We start from the raw sequence: 17,920 nt of genomic DNA on the forward strand, positions 1-17,920 counted from the left end.
ACAAGTTCAGTCCCTTAATTTAATTAACCTCTTTTAACCACAAAATTAATTCTTAATTAATTATTGATCAATGTTAATTAAATAAATATGATTTCTTCTTTAGTATATTATTCTTATAATATATTAATAAACCATAATAACCTCTTTCTCTATAATTCATCCAGTCAAGTTGCTTTGGTGAAGGCAACCCAAAAGGACCGTGCTAAAACTGGGTCAATTACATAGCAATTATAGTTATTGACTTAGATACTAATCTAACAGTTTCCCACTTGGATAAGTCCAATAACTATAAATGCAAGTACGACTTCAGGATCCAGTTAGCAATCACAGTTCTAAAAACCTGTTGTCAACTCTAATCTTATCAGTAACCTTTGCTTTAGATAAGGGATCATATAATCCTCCGTTCTCAAGATATCCTGCGGACAATTACATGGAACTTATTGTCTAACAGTTTTTTTATCAATATCTGATCTGTTTGACATAGAACTTAATCTAACACATCAACTTAGTACTGACCGGGCCTGACACATAAGTCAAACCAAATCATCGAGGGGCCCAATATATCGCTTTTACCCTCTTAGGATAAAAGGAACAGATAAACTTTGACTCATATTCATTTACCATTTACTCATCAAATCATTCACAACAATGTGTTTTATAACATCAAGTTACTGATGCGTTTACGCATTATCAATGCACAACTAACTTTCAAACAATAAACCATATATCTCGGTTTCAAGATTATATGATGTTATCATCTCACAATCACTTGAGATAAATTCCATGAAGTGATTCATGTGAGCATGGGTTTATTCCAACACTCAAATCTTATTCATAATCACTCATGAACGTTACAACAAAGTTTTGCTATGTCTAATACACTTTAGAAAATCTACAAGCCAATTCATGACAGTCTTCTTTCATACCTACTTCCAAAGTATGAGCGACTGTAGATTGTTCGAATAAGCTTATTATTCAGGAAGTCAAAACATGCAAAGTGAAACAATAGGTAAATGATTAACACAAGAAAGTAACTATACTTATAAATAATACTCCTTTATTTAATCATCAAATGTTAATGAAAATTGATCTATTACACATTTTGAAACTATCTAATCTAAACTAATATCTTCCATCAGCCCAATGCTCATAGTGTACTCCAAGTGCTTAACCCTACTCAGTCCCTTCGTAAGGGGATCTGTTGGGTTATCTTCTGATGATACCCTCTTCACTACGAGGAGTCCCTCTTCTACCCGATGTCTAATGAAGGGATATTTCTTGTCGATATGCATGGATCTACCATGATCTTTTGGTTCCTTGGTTAAGGCAACCGCACATTCATTATCACAGAAATTTTCCATAGGCTCCTTTATAGCTAGTACAACTCCAAGGTCTCCCATGAAGTTCTTCAACCATATTTCCTCCTTCAACACTTCGCTCGCTGTTATGTACTCTGATTCGCACATTGAATCAACTATGGTTTCCTACTTGGAACTTTTCCAAGTCACTACTCCTCCATTCAGGGTAAAGACCCAACCCAACTGAGAGCAGTAGCTGTCTCAATCAGTCTGAAAACTAGCATCACTATACCCTCATACCCTTAAGTCATCACTCCCACCGAGGACTAGAAACCATTCCTTGGTCCTTCGAAGGTACTTAAGCATATTCTTGACTATGTTCCAATGCTCTCTACCAGGGATCCCTTGATATCTGCTAATCATGCTCAAAGCAAAGGCCACATCAAGGCGTGTACAGGTCATAGCATATATGATTGAGCCAACTACAGAAGCATAAGGTACTCGACTAATTTCTGCTATCTCGACCTCGATATTTGGACTTTGAGTCTTACTCAACTTGGTATTGCTTTGGATTGGTAACTCCCCTTTCTTGGAATTCTCCATACTAAAACGTTTTAGTATCTTGTCCAAGTAAGTATTTTGACTAAGTCCTATTAATCTTTTATTCCTGTTTCTTACTATCCTTATTCCCAAAATGTATGCAGCCTCTCCGAGGTCCTTCATAGTGAAACGCTTCCCAAGCCAGGACTTGACCTCCTGCAGGGTTGGTATGTTGTTTCCTATGAGTAGTATATCATTGACATACAATACGAGGAAGCTAACTTTACTCCCACTGGCTTTGACATACACACAAGACTCATCCTCACTTCGTAAAACTCTTTGACTTTCTCGTCGAAACACAGATTGCATTTGCAAGATGCTTGTTTTAATCCATAAATGGATTTCTCAAGCTTGCACACTCTATTAGGATGCTTCACATCGAAAAAAAACCCTATGGTTGAATCATGTAAACATCCGCAACCAATTTCCCATTAAGGAAAGCGGTTTCGACGTTGTCACATCCTCATTTTCATAGCTAGAAAAGACCGATTTTGTTTATGCTTTATAAAAATCAGAGTACCTCTTTTAATAAAAATGTTGCGAAATTTGTTCACAGTAAAACATGATAAATATGTTATCAAAGCATTTCAAAGAAAAGTATATTTATTCATTTTAAAACATTTGGGATGTCATCATCAATATAGAAACATAAGCATGAACAAAACTTACATTCATTATCACTAGTGATTTATATCTCCTGAATCTCTCAGTGTAATGTTGTGACAACCGTCAATTTCCAATCAAGTCAAAGTCAACTGGTCAAACCGGTCAACTCATCCAACCTGTGTATACTAGGGTTCACTTTATGTAATTACTGTACAACTCACTATTTTAATAAGAAATCATGACTTGAAAAGTTTGTATTTTTTTATATTTCTTAAACCCTAATCAGGGTAAGTGAGGTAGCAAAGCGATAAAACACTATTACATACCCTTTCGGGGGTGTGTAAGACTCTTAAACATGGCTAAATGGGGTTGCGGACCTTGCGTTGCAAAGCTAAGCACTCAAAAGGTCACAAACTAAGTCTCTCTCAATCCCTCACTATCAATCTCTATCTCTCCGAAATCTCTCCAAGTATGTGAAATCTCTCCTAAATATCTCCAAGTATGTGAAACCTCTCTCAAATCTCTTCAAGTATGTGAAACCTCTCCCAAATCTCTTTAAGTATGTGAAATCTCTCCCAAATCTCTCCAAGTATGAGAAATCTCTCCCAAATCTCTCTCAACTTTTATAGTCATCCGGGACATCCCGACCCTTAACTTGTTCAAAAATCACTCGAAAACGGAAGTTTCTGCAAAAACAGCTCTTACGAGTCGAGCCTCTTAGGAGCCGAACACCCCTGAAACGAACCCTCCTTAATCGAGAAGTAGCCGAAGCCGTGCCTCCCTAACTAGCCGAGACCGAACCTCGCAGGGAGCACCGGGACCGAACCTCACATCAGCCGAAACACTAGGAACTGAACCAAGCTTTTCAGAGCTGAACCTCGCCTTCGCTTCCTTTTTCGAGTTCGGTTCCTCGCCTGCAAATGTACCCAACCGAACCTCACTCTCGGTTTTCACCTCCTAGCCGAACCTCTCTCTCGGTTCCCCTCCTACGACCGAGCCCTCCCTTCGGCTCCCTTCTACTTTCAGTTCTAATCATAAGGGACTGAACCTCCTGCCCTAATCTCGGATTTTCACATATTTTCCTGGTTTTTTACTATTTTCACGTTTTAAGCCAGTTTTTTGTGATTTTAACGTGGGATTTTCACCCAAACTCGTATTTAAGCATAATAAACCCTAAATATTCATATTTTAATTATATTTTAGGGAAAATCCTTGCCTAATAATAAAATCTAGTGGGTAAGATTTATGGGTGGAGTGCTGACTTTACCTTAGTGTGTACGACAAGCAACCTCCCATACACACTCCTTGACCATCCCCAGTCACTATTCCACCACACCTAGGCAATCATTATCCTATTCCCATCACTTTCTTCCAGCCATACACTTGAACAAAAGGTAGAAACATTATCTCTCCTCTCTCATTTCTCTCATTTTCCACCAAAGAACAAACACCTCTCTCTCTCTCTCTCTCAAATTCGAGATTCAAGGGTTGATCATCAAGTTTTCTTCTACTTTTGGGTAAGTATTATCATCCTCCATATGATTATTTCACTTCCTTCTACTCAAATCATGGATATCTTACACAAACATCATCACATTTGTGGTAGATGTTCGAATCTTCAAGGCATCTTCTAAGTGTTCTTGAGTAGAACACTTCTTTTCTTCAATATACACCCATTAAGAACACTCAAGGTGAGTGCATACCCCTATATTTTCATGTTTTCTGAAGTTTTAAGGGGGGGGATACAAGTTAAAATACCAAGAACATAACTAAACTCACCCAACAACTTTCATCAGAAACGTTTAACTCCATTCACGGACTGTTTTGGTCAACTTAAACATTTTAGTTTTCAAAACAGTATTATCCGAAAATAGTTCAGGTTTATACATTTAAAATGACTACTTGAACATGTCCATATGATTTTTCTACAATTTATGGTGCTTTTTACAAAACCGCCTATCACTGTAGCTACAAATTCGGACCAGTCTGTGAATATGGACATTTTCACACATGTTAGAGACATCTAAAAATTATAATAAATTTTATGAACAAACAAGACACATTTTGTAAACTCGCAGAGTTTATGGACTCAGTTTTTGGCTTGGTATGATTTTTCTATGATTTTTCCAAAACAGTGCCGAAATGTTAAAAACAAGTTAACAGCGTACAACTTTCATCACACTTTGAAACATGTTGAGCAAAGTGTTAATCTTTGTTGATTTCATATTTTACCTGTGTTTTCCGTTGTGGTATAATTAGATAATAGAAAATACTCAATGATTGGTAAGACTCCTTTGTCATTACAAATAATACAAGATAATGCATGATAAACATAATTATGTTTTTGCTATACATTCGACTCACATAAAATGTGGTTCATTTGCATCACAAACGTTTTGGATAAACTATAATAGGTATAGTTTATGTTACATATACATTACAAACAGTTATGTTAAACTATAATAGGTATATTTTATGTTACATATACATTAGAAACAGCTATGTTAAACTATAATAGCTATAGTTTATGTATCAATTACATTTCAAGCTCATTACCAAAGGTTTTCAGTTCAATTCACGTAAATCTGTTAATGAATAAATTTGTGAGACATTTGCTTCGCGTTACATCCAAAGTAAAGAAATCAAAAGTCTTGTAGATTGTAACCAGAGTCTCTTGTAGGGAGAATGTGATAGTTGTGTATAGATCTATATTGGGTTTGACAAACCCACACCTGAGCTGCATGCAACAGCTAGACCGGCAGGTATCAGTTGACAGGTGTCGTTTAACTTGCGACGCCTAAAGAACGTCGTATTTTGAGGCCATCTAAGTCACAATATGGTTGTAATAACTCACATGGGGTATTAACAAAACATAAGGTTTACGGGTTCTACTTCTAAATTTAACGAGTTTTATATCGATTCAAACTTGCATAAATTTCTTTAAGTATGGTAAAATACTTGTATACTTCGGTCTTGACTTTTAAGACTACAATGCATTACATAAGGAAAATATTGGATTTTTCTCAAACAAACATCACTTTTACATGAAGAGGATTTTAGTATCACTTTCAAAAGCTTATGAACTCACCAACTTAATTGTTGACACTTTTTTTTAAAAAAAACTACTTGGATTCTCACACAGGTAATCGGCCGCTTTTGAGGATGGAACGCTAAGGTGTCAAACGTTTCATTTCTCTTTGTCAACATAATGTAATTGATTTGGAAACATGTAAACATATACTATGATTTAACTTTTTCAATTATATTTATGTTGGTTGTCTATACTTTGAGCACTATTGTAATTATTGTTATGATACTACACATGAAGTCCTCCACCCCCGAATGTTTCCGCCATCCTTGGTTTGGGGGTGTGACAGATTGGTATCAGAGAAATGATTATAGTGCACTAAGTATATTGAACCATATAAGATATACAAACCATAAACGCATTGGGACTAAAAGACTCTGATTAAACACTTTTAAATGACGATACTTTTAGAAAATAAGTTGTTTCTTGTTAAAAGTATAAGTACATGCATACATGCTCGCGTAGTGTCATAACTAGGAAGAACATAAAATAAAAGAGGAGTTGTGCATTACGAGTATGCCTCGGGATATGTGGCCAAGTCTGGGATGGATATAGCCTAATCAATTGTATCTGTCCAAGAAGTGACTTGCATGTATCGGGGGATAGTTGTAGTGGGCAACAAATCTAACAACCTAACATTCACCCTATAATGAATGAGCTAAAAACCAAACATAACATTTGAAACTACTATGGGAGTATTTTGTAACTTCATAACTCGACATTTTAGGTTTATTTCATATCTCTTACACCTCTATTCTCGTACAAACAACATGGTAGGATTTCATCTACCTAGACACCCTTACTTCCCTAATGAGGGAAACGCTGGATGGCTCGAGGCAGAACCCGAGGAAATGATCGAGGAGGATCCTGAAGAAGACCCTGAAGAGGTTGACGAAGAAGAAGAACCCGAGGAAAAAGATGAAATGGAAGACGAAGAAGAAGAATCCGAAGAGGAAAAAGAAGAAGAGGAACCAGAGGAGGAAGTCATCAACCCTCCTTACATCCCAGGGTTCTTGCAAACCGTTTCAGCTACAACGGGCATGAGCCCCATTGGGCAAAAGTGATCGAGAGGTGGAGTCAAAAACAACGCCAACGATCACCATATGGCGATCAACGGGGTTACTACGACCTCAGCCACGGGGGACCGGCTGGCAGAGCCCTCCCCTGTTGGGTTTTAGTATACTACAACATCCTATGGTGCACATACAACATACAAATATTATATACTTCGGTAACAAAAATAGATAGAATACATACCTTTTTTTGATGTAACTTGTCTTCATGAAGCTTGAATGCCTAGTGCCCCAAGTGTGAACTCTTGGAATAACCTTGAGAATAAGGATACCTTGGTTGTCTCTAGTGGAATCGGCCTTGACCTTTTGTGTACACACACTAGTGCCTATTTCACCAACTAAGGACATCTTTATATAGTGTGGAGACTAGGGTCAAACCCATGACCTTTCATTTCATATGATCCATGGGTTAAACACTTCATGGACTATCCATGAAAGCTTAGCCCAACCTAAATGAACTTGGATACAATACCAATAATTTAGCTCTAATAATTTAGCTCAAATAGCACCCGGGTCTATGCACGGGTTAAAATACCAATAATTTAGCTCAAATAGCACCCGGGTTCTGTCATAAAGTTTTAAGGACAAACCGTTTGTACCCGGGTCTTCCTTAATAATTGAAAACTCACGAAATTTCTAAGTATGATAAATCTCTCTCAACTTTTTATAGTCATCCGGGGCATCCCGACCTTTAACTTGGTCATAAATCACTCGAAAATGGAAGTTTACGCGAAAAACAACTTTAAGGAGCCGAACTCCCCTAAACCGAACCCTCATAAACCGAGAAGCAGCCGAAGTCAAGCCTCCCTAATCATCCGATACCGAACCTCACAAGGAGCACCGAAACCGAACCTCGCATCAGCCGAAACCCTGGGAACCGAACCTAGCTTGTAAAAGCCGATCATGTCAGAGCCGAACCTCGCCTTCGCTTCCTTTTTTCAAGTTCGGTTCCTCACCTGCAAATGTACCCAACCGAACCCCACTATCGGTTCTCACCTCCCAGCCGAACCTCTCTCTCGGTTCCCCTCCTAAGACCGAGCCCTCCCTTCGGCTCCCTCCTACTTTCAGATTTTCGCATATTTTCCCGGTTTTTGACCATTTTCACGTTTTAAGCCCGTTTTTCGTGATTTTAATACTGGATTTTCACCCAAACTCGTATTTTAACATAATAAACCTTAAATATTCATATTATAATTTTATTTTGTGGAAAATCCTTTCCTAAGAATAAAATCTAGTGGGTAAGATTTATGGGTGGAGTGTTGACTTTACCTTAGTGTGTAACACAAGCAACCTCCCATACACACTCCTTGACCAACCCCAATCACTATTCCACCATACCTAGGCAATCATTGTCCTCTTCCAATCACTTTCTTCCAGCCATACACTTGAACAAAAGGTTGAATCATTATCTTTCCTCTCTCATTTTCCACCAGAGAACAAACACCTCTCTCTGTCTCACTTCTATCTCTCTCTCTCTCTCAAATTCGAGATTCAAGGGCCGATCATAAAGTTTTCTTCTACTTTTGGGTAAGTATTATCATCCTGCATATGATTATTTCACTTCCTTCTACTCAAATCATGGATATCTTACACAAACATCATCACATTTGTGGTAGATCTTCGAATCTTCAAGGCATCTTCTAAGTGTTCTTGAGTAGAACACTTCTTTTCTTCAATATCCACCCATTAAGAACACTCAAGGTGAGTTCATACCCTATATTTTCATGTTTTCTCAAGTTTTAGGGGGGGGGATACAAGTTAAAACACCAAGAACATAACTAAACTCATCCAACAGCTTTCATTAGAAACGTTTAACTCCATTCATGGACTGTTTTGGTCAACTTAAATATTTGCACATGTCCATACGATTTTCCTACAATTTATGGTGATTTTTAGAAAACTGCCTATCACTGTAGCTAAGAATTCGGACCAATCTGTGAATATGGACATTTTCACACAAGTTAGAGACATATACAAATAGTAATAAAATTTATGAACAAACTAGACACATTTTCTAAACTCTCATAGTTTACAGGTTCAGTTTTTGACTTGGTATGATTTTTCTATGATTTTTCCAAAACAATGCCGAAATGTTAAAAACAAGTTAACAACTTACAACTTTCATCATACTTTGTAACATGTTGAGCAAAGTGTTAATCTTTAATGATTTCATATTTTACCTGTGTTTTCCGTTGTGGTATAATTATATAATAGAAAATACTCACTGATTGGTAAGAGTCCTTTGTTATTACAAATAATACAAGATAATGCAAGATAAACATAATTATGTTTTTGCTATACATTTGACTCACATAAAATGGGGTTCATTTGCATTACAAATGTTTTGGATAAACTATTATAGGTATAGTTTATGTTACATATACATTACAAACAGTTATGTTAAACTATAATAGGTATAGTTTATGTTACATATACATTAGAAACAGTTATGTTAAACTATAAAGGTAGAGTTTATGTATCAATTACATTTCAAGCTCATTACCAAAGGTTTTCAGTTCAGTTCACGTAAATTTGTTAATGAATAAATTTGTGAGACATTCGCTTCGCGTTACATCCAAAGTAACAAAAGTCTTGTAGATTGTAACCAGAGTCTCTTGTAGGGAGAACATGATAGTTGTGTATAGATCTATATTGGGTCTGACAAACCCACACCTGAGCTGCATGCAACAGCTAGACCGGCAGGTTTGGGGTGACAAGTGTCATTTAACTTGTGATGCTTGAAGAACGTCGTATTACGAGGTCGTCTAAGTCACAGTATGGTTATAATAACTCACATGGGGTATTAACAAAACATAATATTTACGGGTTCTACTTCTAAATTTAACGAGTTTTATGTCGATTCAAACTTGCATAAATTCTTTAAGTATGGTAAAATACTTGTATACTTCGGTTGTGACTTTTAAGACTACAATGCATTACATAAGGAAAATATTGGATTTTTCTCGAAGAAACATCACTTTTACGTGAAGAGGATTTCCGTATCACTTTCAAAAGCTTATGAACTCACCAAATTAATTGTTGACACTTTTTTTTTAAAACTACTTGTATTCTTACGGAATAAATAAATAGGTAATCGGCCGCTTTTGAGGATGGAACGCTAAGGAAACGTTTCCTTTCTTTTTGTCAACATAATGTAATTGATTTGGAAACATGTAAACATATACTATGATGTAACCTTTTCAATTATATTTATGTTGGTTCTCTATACATTGAGCACTATTGTAATTGTTGTTATGATACTACACATGAAGTCCTCCACCACCGGATGTTTCCGCCATCCTTGGTTTGGGGGTGTGACAAATGTGACTTCATATCAACACCTGTGATATAAATAAACTGAGTGGGTCAGGTTGGAAAACCTGGTGAGTACATAGGGTTTTCAACCCACAATAATATAATTATTATGTTTAAACATCAAACAATCAACCCAATTACCCATCCCCATTATCTTCCTTACTCTTAAGGATCTATCCTAAGAATAAACTATTCCTCATTCATTCATTCCTAAGGATCATCCTAAGGAATCGACATGGAGTCCATCGTTTCCATGGTTTACACAACATACACTAAGTATGCATAGTTGCCTAGGTTTAGGCACCAAGTCTGCATGTTCGCCAGGGTTTAGGCATCAAGTCTGCATGATCTCCAAGGTTTAGGCACTAAGTCTGCATAGTCATCAGGGTTTAGGCATCAAGTTTGCATGATCGCCAAGGTTTAGGCGCTAAGTCTGCATAGTCACCAGGGTTTAGGCATCAAGTCTACATGATCGCCAAGGTTTAGAGTACACCGGGTGAACACATCGTTCACAACACCTATAGTTTGCGAGCCTGCTAGTGTTCCAATGGACTGTCCAGAATAGTCTGTGGTTGTCATCCATACTCCGCTAGATGATAGGGCCAGCATTTGGGAACAAGGCTACTCACATTGTCCACGTCTCACCCTTACCTCATGGTTTATATCACCTCTCAACTCATCATCCAACTCTTATTTCATCTACCTATGTTTTACCCAACATATTATGTAGATATAAATACATATACAGTTTAAAGCATATAAAACTTGTATAAATTCGTTCATCTAACATAGATAGCAATTATACAGATAATATGCACACATAGCACGTAGTTTATATAAAATAATTCATATCTATGTGTAAGATGAAAGGGACCATGCACTCACTTGATATGGTGTTGACTCAATACTCGGACAACGCTTCGTTTACTTTAAAATAATTTCCTTTGATGAAACCTAGTATTATTACCACTAGATTTTAGTCTCATATTTATTGTGATGAATTATTAGTCTTATTATTATATAAGCATTTAAACAATACTTTCCAACCACTATGAACATACAGGGGCCGGACATAAAACACCGGAGGGGAGGACCATTTTGGCATATAGCACTTCTTAAATCCAACAACCCTATGCATCCCTTTAAACCAGATTCCCCGTACTGCGAGTAGTTAAAAAGATATTATAACGACACTTACATAATAATAGCTCAAATATTTATTATAAGTTCATAATAACAATACTAATTTTAAATATAAGCTATATTAAAATAGGGTAAGCATAACTTACTTAAAAGGGGTTTTAGCTAGGAGTCAGGCTTTGCAGGGGCATAACTTCGTCACTGAATCTTTCTAAGAAAGATTCGTGCAACGCCTCAATGCTCACCTTACTATACTAAAACTACAAAAAGAGAAGTTGAATCACGAGGGACTGAAATACTCGGGGGATAAGAAGAGAAAGACTCTTGAATCAAGAGAATGGTGCAAGAAATATGAGAGCCCAAGCCTCTTATTTATAGTAATTGAATTTACAAAAACCACCCTCCATAATTACTTAATGAGCTTATAGTTATATAAATGACTAAACACCCATTCGTAATACTATTTTAAATAGATTTAATGATATTTGTACTAAACTAATGTCGAAAGTACACAACACTAGTCTTATAATAACAGCATCGTCGCTACCTTTCTAATGATATATACATTTTTATATGTGTGTGTACGTATATACGATTTATACTTTATTTTAATACTGAAATATGCTATTAGAATTTGTAACTCATTCATACGAACTCCATTTTTGATGTTCTTTATATCCACACATTGGTATTTACGAGTACTACAACTTTCATTTAGACGCCGTCAGCTAATTCTCAGTCTATATCAGATTTACAAAACTGTATCGAATTTATCTCGCTCGAAGAGTAGGGACCAATTTTCATCCATATCTTTAACATGTGAGCTCTACCATCGACATTCTTTATATCCGCGTATAGGTAAAAACAAGATCTAAAACTTTCATTTAGACTTCGTCAGCTAATTCTCAATCGATGTTAAATTTAATAGTAGGAGGAGATTATATTGTTAAATGTTCGTGTAAAATTCATAAATTCTACATACGGACTCCATCCCTCATCTTGGTCATGATCATTGAAGTGATGATATCGTACCTCTCCTGCGTGACACATTGGTGGTACCTGTCTAGTGAATCCTAGTAGGGATAGAAGTTCTCGTAGGACTTTTGGAGTTCGGCAGTCATGGTCGCGAGCATGATGCAATGGACTTTTGTAGCATCACACTCATGAGCCTCAAAGGCACCGATCTCCTCAGGAGTAGCAGCGTTGACATCTACTTCTTTCAGCTCCTTTTTGAGGGCATACTCCTTGTCCTCGTAGCGAGTAACCATTCGTATGTTGCGGATCCAATCATTAAAATTGTTCCCATCAAAGATTACCCTCCCACACAAATTCATGAGTGAGACTGAGTCGGAAGCGTTGTTGTTAGGGTTAGACATCTAAAACAGAAAAGAGAGAAAGTTTGATTAGAAAAGAATCCCCAATTAAACACCCAAATCAGAAATTAGGGCTAGGATCCAACAACATTATTCACAATTTAGAAGAGGGATGTCGTAATCTAAAGAACAAATAATTTGAAGGTAAGTGAATAATGATTCACTAATTTCCACCACGAAAAACAAAAGGAATTAAGTTTTAGATGTTTTGAAACTCCTAGATCTTTTGAGATTCATTGAACTTTTCAATGGCATGTATGCACTTCAAGTTTGTGACTGGGATACCGAGGATCACAAACAAGGTGTGAATAACCATGCAAATGTACTTGGTGCCCTGGATGTTACAGTCACCTACTCAATGTGCCAGTTAGTCACACACACTGCATTGATCTATGATAAACATCGAGTCACCCATTGCCACCTTTGCTAGACCCAAATTAGTGTGCCGGTTAACCACATATGCTCTATTAACGTCTTGGCTAGGGTAAAAAGTATAATTTCATGGAACAACATCATTTTCACAGTTTTCCTAAAGTAACTAAGATTGGGAATTTTTAGAAAAATATTTAGTTACTTTATTAACCATTATAGTCTTAATGAGGAATTAGTTCCCCTATCCAACCCGTTCGGCTAACGAACCTCCACCAATCAAGGAAGTTGTGGGTAAGAGTGGACAGTCATTAAACGGCCATTTTATAGGCCATCAACTTATACCCCCCTTATAGATTGACTTCGTGAATGAGGCCTACTAACAGTAAGACTAGCTTTATGTTATATATATATATATATATATATATATATATATATATATATATATATATATATATATATAATTATTAATCTTATAATATTATAATAATATAAGAGTTGAATTTTAAACTTGTAAAACTCTAGGGTTTGGAATTTAAATATTTCAAAATTAAAACTTTTTAATTAAAAACTTAAATCCCAAAACTTGAGGGCAAGTTTTGAAACTTTTCAAAACATCTTTTAGATCAAATTTGAAAATAATTAAATAATCATATTATTAATATATCACATAATTTGACCTTCATTTTTTTCATACAAGATAATTCAAATCATTTTACAAATAATCAATTTTTATCTTATAAAATAAGTAATTATCTTAAATTGACAATTATCCATTAATTTAATTTGGATATCAATTACCATAACAAAAAATTTGATTTTTAATTTAAAAAAAAAAAAACAAATTATGGTAATTATCCAAAGCAAATCAAGGCAACAAATTTGGAATTCAGCAAACAGTTGTGCTCATGTTGTGACCTTCCTGGTCACATCTTGAGTTTGGTATAATTCAGAAAAAGGGATTTTTTTAACAGATATGAACAATAAACTTTGCATCAAATACATTAGAATAAACATCCTAGCTCTAATACCATTGATGGGTTATGAGCAAAACAACAATCTTATGGTGTTCATGCAAACTCTAATTGCTTGGATCTAGTTTTCCTAATTGTACATGCATAATTGTCTAAGACTAGCAAAACCCTAATCTAGCATAAAACAAAACAATTGAAACATCTAATGCACTATTTAGAAGGTTACCTTGATTGTTGATTGAAGATCTTGAAGTTTTGAAAACTTTAGCACCCTAAATGTTGTGCCTCTAATGAATCACAAACACCAAAAGCAATTGGATGAAGCAGGAGAGGGAGAGATAGAGTGAGAGAGAGAGGGGGAGGACAAATCAGCTACAAGACTTTAAGGTTAAGTTCTAGCCGATTTCCCATGCACAAGGGTTCTTTATATATGTGTGACAATTAGGGTTTCAGTTAAATTCCTTATCTGGTTACTTAGCCACCAAGTAGCCCATAAGAATATTCTGGAACACCCCCTTTGGAAGAATTCTTAAGCCATTAACCCAAGGAATTGGTCCACCCTATCTCTAGGGTTTCCTCACCTTACTTTGCAACTATCACATAATTACAAGTTCAGTCCCCTTAATTCAATTAACCTTTTTTGACCACAAAATTAATTCTTAATTAATTCTTGACCAATGTTAATTAAATAAATATGATTTCTCGTTTAATATATTATTTTTATAATATATTAGTAAACTATAATAACCTCTTTCTCTATAATTCATCAAGTCAAGTTGCTTTGGTAAACGCAACTCAAAATGATCATTCTACAACCGTGTCAAGTACATACCAAATATATTTGTGAACTTAAACACTAATTCAACAATCATTTGTACTGCCACGCCCTATGTTCCCGGTTTAGCGGGGTGTAACAATAACTATTAATCTTATTTATTTTAATATTATCTATATCTGAATCATCATATGATTCTTTATTTATAGTATTAATATGTAATTTACTCATTTGTTCTTGAATAATATCTAACATATAATCATAATTTTTTGGTTTATAACAATTTTGGTGATGGTTGAATAGTAGCATTTTTTTTCTTTGTCTTTTTTCTATATTATCATACCTTTTTGATTATTTTTAATGAGTAAATTTATATTTTCTATTTTTTGTGTAAATCCATTAATTTTTCTCCTAATACTATAGAATATTAATTATCGAAATTTAGTTGTTGTATCATACTATTAGTATGATTTATATCTATTGTAGAAATCTTTCCATCAAAACGTTTTTAATAGGCTGAAAATTTTATAATAATATTATTATTTGTAATTGTAAAAGGGATTTGAGGTGTAAATATACTTGTTATTATTTTGTCACCGAATAAAGTATAATCTCTTTCTATGTTGTGAATATTATGTAGAAAAGTATAAATAAACCAAGGAACAAAATGTATAATTTGATTTATAAAGGATAAATGTTCATAAAATTTATTTTGAATTTCTTGTGGTTCCTCTTTAAAATATTGCTCAAATAACCATTCTTTAAAAAAATTCCATTTAGTTGAATATACGCATCACAAATAATTTTTCTTTGCTTAGAACAAGGCTAAAATCTATTTTTTCTTTTAATCCATTATACTGTAAATTTCATTTCTGAGGGAGTAGATGCCTCCGCCTCATACACAATATCATCATGTATATTCAAATTATTTACTTTTCTAATATCAATAGAGCACGAGTAGAAGGGACTTCTACCTTATAAACTGTTGTGGTGATAGATATGAATGTGAAGATCTTACAAATCTTGTTCATGTTATTAGGTCGTCTTCATATTCTAAATTTGTTTTTTTATTGAACTCAATAGTAACTACACCATCAGAAGTTTGTATAATACTTTCTATATTATTATTTACTAAAGGTATGGGTGGTATATTATTTTCTAAAATCCAGTGTTGAGGAAATTTTATTTCATCCTAATTTATAGCTTTTCTAGTTGTAAATTTTAACATATCAAAATTACTTTCTATTAAAATTATTTCATTTATAGGTTTATTAATTTTTTTAGATCTAGGATTCATAGTTCTAGTGGTTTTAAATATATACGATAATATATGCATATTACTTCTAGGATTTATTTCTTGCATCTCTAAGGACTGCTAACAAGCTTTTGAGTAATCCTTGTATTGTTAATGGTTTAAAAGCAATTTGCACTGAATCAATATATAAATAATTATAAATATATTTATATCTATTAATATCTTGTAGAGTTATTAACTGAACTGTCATATCATCTTCATTCATAGTAAAATTTTCTTCAATAGTTTTAAAAGTTTGAATGAAACATACTGTAGTGACATAAAAACATGGTTTGGCATGCGGAATTAAAGCTTACACAATTGAACATGGTGATTTGGGTGTTTAAGAGATATATTGAATGTATATGGTGTTACAGAAAGGATCTAGATCTAGACTACATAATTAACACACACTTACACACTTACTTCTACATCTCGCAAGCACACCTCTACAAGTGGACAAACCCACCTTATATAGAGGTGTTTACATGTCTCTCTCTCACTCTCTATCTCTCATGTGTCATAAGGCTAATACTCCACATGCAAGTGGGTCTACACAAGTCAAACATTTACAAAGTCATGAATGAATAACTTTGCACCCCAACATTCTCCCCCTCAAAGTTAGGAATGAATGACCCACTTCAAATCTTCCAAAATCAAGCACTACGTGGTTCGAGCCTCAAAGGTGACACATGTCGAAACAAACTTCAATCTTCAATTCTTCCATGATTCTTCAATTTGGGCTCTAGGATGTGAGACCATACAATCCGAGCAGCAACGAATGATCAAGAGTATTCCAAACTCCAAATAATCACCCAAAGTTGCGCATAAAAACACACCCCAAAAATCTTCAATAATTCCAAACCCATTTCAAACACATCACTTCCGAACATCCAATTGCATCATCTCGTAGCTTCAAAACTCCAAGATCAATTCGGTCTTCAAATCCGCGTAATATGAAAAATTCAAGTTCGAATTTCCATATAAAAATTTCTCCCCCTTTTTATAATCGAAATTTAATTATAAAATTCCAAAGGAAAAAGAACGTGCTCTATTCGGAATTTTTCATGTTAAAACTACCCCTTAACATGTGGCATAAACTTTGTGCTTCAATCCGGAAAATCCAAAAAATATTGAATTTTTAGCTTCGTTCACAGATTGCCTTTGACAAAATTTCTCAACAATGGGTAGAAATTGTCAATTTCAAAATTCTGCAGTGACCTGTTGCGCTAAAAAGAGCCAAATATGCGAAACACACTCCCGTTTGCGAAACTGGGTAAAATGTGTAAATTCGCACAAACTGCAGGGATCAGATTTGAAAAATCTGCAATTTCATCATTTTATGACCCCATTTGCGAAATTGGACCATTTGTTTTATTTCATGAAAAGATCAGGGACCAAATGAGAAACTGTTAGCCTTCTTCCCCAATTCGCATTTTTCTGTAAATTCTTTGTGTTCTTCCCCAAATCACAGACTTCGCATCTTAATGTTTCGCATGTTTAACTCACCAATTGCGAATCATAAATGAGATGAATTCGCATTTTGACCCCAAAACAAAACTCCAAATGCGAAATCAATGTTAGCTCTTTAACCAAATGCGAATGAAACACTTTTCTATCAACCTCAAATGCGAACCCGATTTTGGTCTCAAATGCGAAATCATTTTGGAAACGCAGATGCGAACACATGTTTTGATTCATCCATATGCGAACCAAAAAAATCATCAACCACACACTTGTCTCACCAAATGCGAACTCAAAATTGATTATCACATATATATGAACTCAATCCATAGATGCGAACACAACACAGATCTTCGACTCCAAACGTGCGAAACCAACCCATCAACATCGATTCCTATAAATCCTTCGCAATATCGACTCCCAGTAAACCCAAAGTCACAAAGTCTTCTTTTACAGATCATCAACTCCAAACATTCGATCATTCGCCCCACTTCCAAAATCACCGGTTTTTGCTTTTTGTTCAAGAACACAAAATCAATAATCAAAATCGA

Source organism: Lactuca saligna, chromosome 1 (assembly GCF_052625555.1).
Source record: "Lactuca saligna cultivar CGN05327 chromosome 1, ASM5262555v1, whole genome shotgun sequence".
NCBI lineage: Eukaryota > Viridiplantae > Streptophyta > Magnoliopsida > Asterales > Asteraceae > Lactuca > Lactuca saligna.